General features: G+C 43.6%; 1 pseudogene; it reads right to left on the bottom strand.

Annotated features, from left to right (window-relative positions):
- Positions 1-302: 302 nt before the first annotated feature.
- LOC109563664 (spindlin-1 pseudogene) lies at positions 303-1,091 on the bottom strand (annotated as a pseudogene).
- Between the last annotated feature and the right edge of the window lie 1,900 nt (positions 1,092-2,991).

Here is a 2,991-nt window from a genome sequence, read left to right as displayed (position 1 = left end):
AGGGGAAAGCAGATAAAATCTTTTAGTTTTATGTAACTGTGATCCTAGCTCAACTGTTTACCAAACTTGTCTATAACTCCCCTCCAAACAGACAGACTTCTTTTAAGCGGAAAGAGTTCTTTACAAAAAACACTTTGTTTTCACATACATCTATACTATTCAAAACAAAATCAAACCTGCTGGCAAATTGTGGGTTCCCAGGGACATTTAAGCTCTCATTAAAATGGAAAGCAATCAAACCTTTACATCTACAGATCACACATTTAATAGTTTCACAAATTTGACAAAATTCATGAAGACATCTAGAATGCTTTCACCAAATCGTAGACATAAATATAGAAATCATCATCAAATTTGATGAAGCAGATGGACGGTTTGACTTTTACTTGATGGATGATCATGCCATTCCTTTCAGAGCCATCTTGTTTGGCGTAGTCCACTCGTTTGCCCACCAAGAAGTCTACCACTTCTCCTCGTTCCCTTTATACTGGAAGTGAATCAATAGAATAAGGCATAATGCGAAGGTCACCTTCTTTATAATCATCTAAGAGCTGGTACATATATAAGACAGGATCTTCTTCATAGGTGGTGTAAAAACCCGTGTTCATTACAGGGACGCGTGCCAGGGTCATTCCCCTCCACTCATCTTTAGAGCCATCCTCCGTTTCAAACAGGTGCTTCACTGCTTTGCTACTCATCATGTCCGCTAGGTGTGCATCACAGGTTTGAGAGGTTGCAACTCTATCAGGGAGGACTTCAAGTGCAGAAATTCTTTCATCTTTATTAAGTTCTAGTCCATAGACACAGTCAAATCCATCGTATTTTATAAGACACAAAGAAGGATTTACAGGCACCTGGTCCAGAATGGTTCCTTTCCACTGGGTGACAGGGCTGTTACCTTCTTTCCACCCATGGCGAATCCTGCAGCCTATGATGCTCTGTTCCGGCTGAGAAACAAGTGAGCTGGGTCCCACACTGCTCCGATGTTTTGCGTGAGTCGTCCTTTTCTTCATTATGCTAGCAGATACACCAGTGATAGCTGCATCAGCTCTGGACCACTGGTCAGCTATCTTCCTTAATGAAGTCTTCATCTGAAGTTACGTGAGAAGTGGAACTGCTGGATGAGCATGAAAGTTCAAGATTCTCCAATTTGAAACCTTCCACGGAATTTCAGTGTTCTTATTAATCCATTACCCAAGTACTTCTTTTACAAGTTCAGCAAAAGCTCGAAATCGTTAAGTACTTTGCGGGGCCACAGGGGCCAACGTCCGCAGCCCGCGGTCCTGCTGCTCGCTCCCAGCACTGGCAACCCAGAAAAAGACACAGCTCGTCCATGCCTCCGCCCCAGCCTCGCCCAGCCACGCCCAATCCCTAAGCACAGCCCTGCCCCAGCCCTGCCCCCAGCCTTTCGGCGCCTGTGCACTGAGGCCCCCTGACTGTGCCTGCCTTTGTTGACTGGATGCCAAAATCTTTATTTATCGTTGCAAAATTTCAGTTATTAAAAGCGTGTGCTTGGTTTTCTTTTGATCCTATAGGAGGTCAAGTATGCACAGTTCTTGCATGGATCACGCGGAGCTGCAACACTGATTAACAGGATATGTGAGTCGCCTATCAGGATCCTTCCTCTGTCCTTGGCATCATCCATCCCTGGGCCCTGGGCTCACAAACAGGCTGTGCTGCTGTTTGCATACATAATTCATCCGCGCTTGTCAGTGGCTAGAAAATGATGTCACCAGCTTTGTTCTCCACAAGAAAACTCTTAGTTCAGTTCAGTTCAGTCACTCCTTGCGTCCAACTCTTTGCGACCCCATGGACTGCAGCATGCCAGGCTTCCCTGTCCATCATCAACTCCCAGAGCTTGCTCAAATTCATGTCCATCAAGTTGGTGATGCCATCCAATCATCTCATTCTCTGTCATCCCCTTCTCCTCCTGCCTTCAATCTTTCCCAGCATCAGGGTCTTTTCCAGTCAGTGACTTCTTTGCATCAGGTGGCCAAAATATTGGAGTTTCAGCTTCAACATCAGTCCTTCCAATGAATATTCAGGACTGATTTCCTTTAGGGTTGACTGATTTGATCTCCTTGCAGTCCAAGGGACTTTCAAGAGTCTTATCCAACACCACAGTTCAAACCATCAATTGTTCAGTGCTCAGCTTTCAGTTGGACTATAAAAGTCCAACTCTCACATCCATACATGTCTACTGGAAAAACCATAGCTTTGACTATACAGAACTTTGTTGGCAAAGTAATGTCTTTGCTTTTTAATATGGTGTTTAGGTTGGTCATAGCTTTTCTTCCAAGGAACAAGTGTCTTTTAATTTCATGGCGGCAGTCACCATCTGCAGTGATTTTTGGAGCCCAAGAAAATAAAGTCTGTCACTGTTTCCACTGTTTCCCCATCTATTTCCCATGAGGTGATGGGACCAGATGCCATGATCTTAGTTTTCTGAATGTTGAACTTTAAGCCAACTTTTTCACTCTCCTCTTTCACTTTCATCAAGAGGCTTTTTAGTTCCTCTTCACTTTCTGCCATAAGGGTGGTGTCATCTGCATATCTGACATTATTGATACTTCTCCCAGCAATATTGATTTCAGCTTACACTTCATCCAGCTTGGCATTTAGCACGATGTGTTCTGCATATAAGTTAAATAAGCAGGGTGACAATATACATCCTTGACGTACTCCTTTCCTGATTCGGAACCAGTCTGTTGTTCCATGTCCAGTTCTAACTATTGCTTCTTGACCTGCATACAGATTTCTCAGAAGGCTGCAAAGTGGTCTGGTATTACCATCTCTTGAAGAGTTTTCCACAATTTTTTGTGATCCACACAGTCAAAGGCTTTGGCCCTTACAGTCATTTGGGAGCTGAGAGAACTGTATTTGAAGGTGTTTGCAGAACCGTCAAAACTTCCGGCTCGATTTGACCTTCTCTGTACCATGTATGTAGAAGCCATGAACTTAATACTCTGTTAGTATTATGACTCAAAAAAA

This window comes from Bos indicus, chromosome 9, assembly GCF_029378745.1.
Source record: "Bos indicus isolate NIAB-ARS_2022 breed Sahiwal x Tharparkar chromosome 9, NIAB-ARS_B.indTharparkar_mat_pri_1.0, whole genome shotgun sequence".
Taxonomy (NCBI): Eukaryota; Metazoa; Chordata; class Mammalia; order Artiodactyla; family Bovidae; genus Bos; species Bos indicus.
The sequence above is the reverse complement of the archived record's forward strand: the minus strand, read 5'-3'. Positions and strand labels throughout refer to the sequence as shown.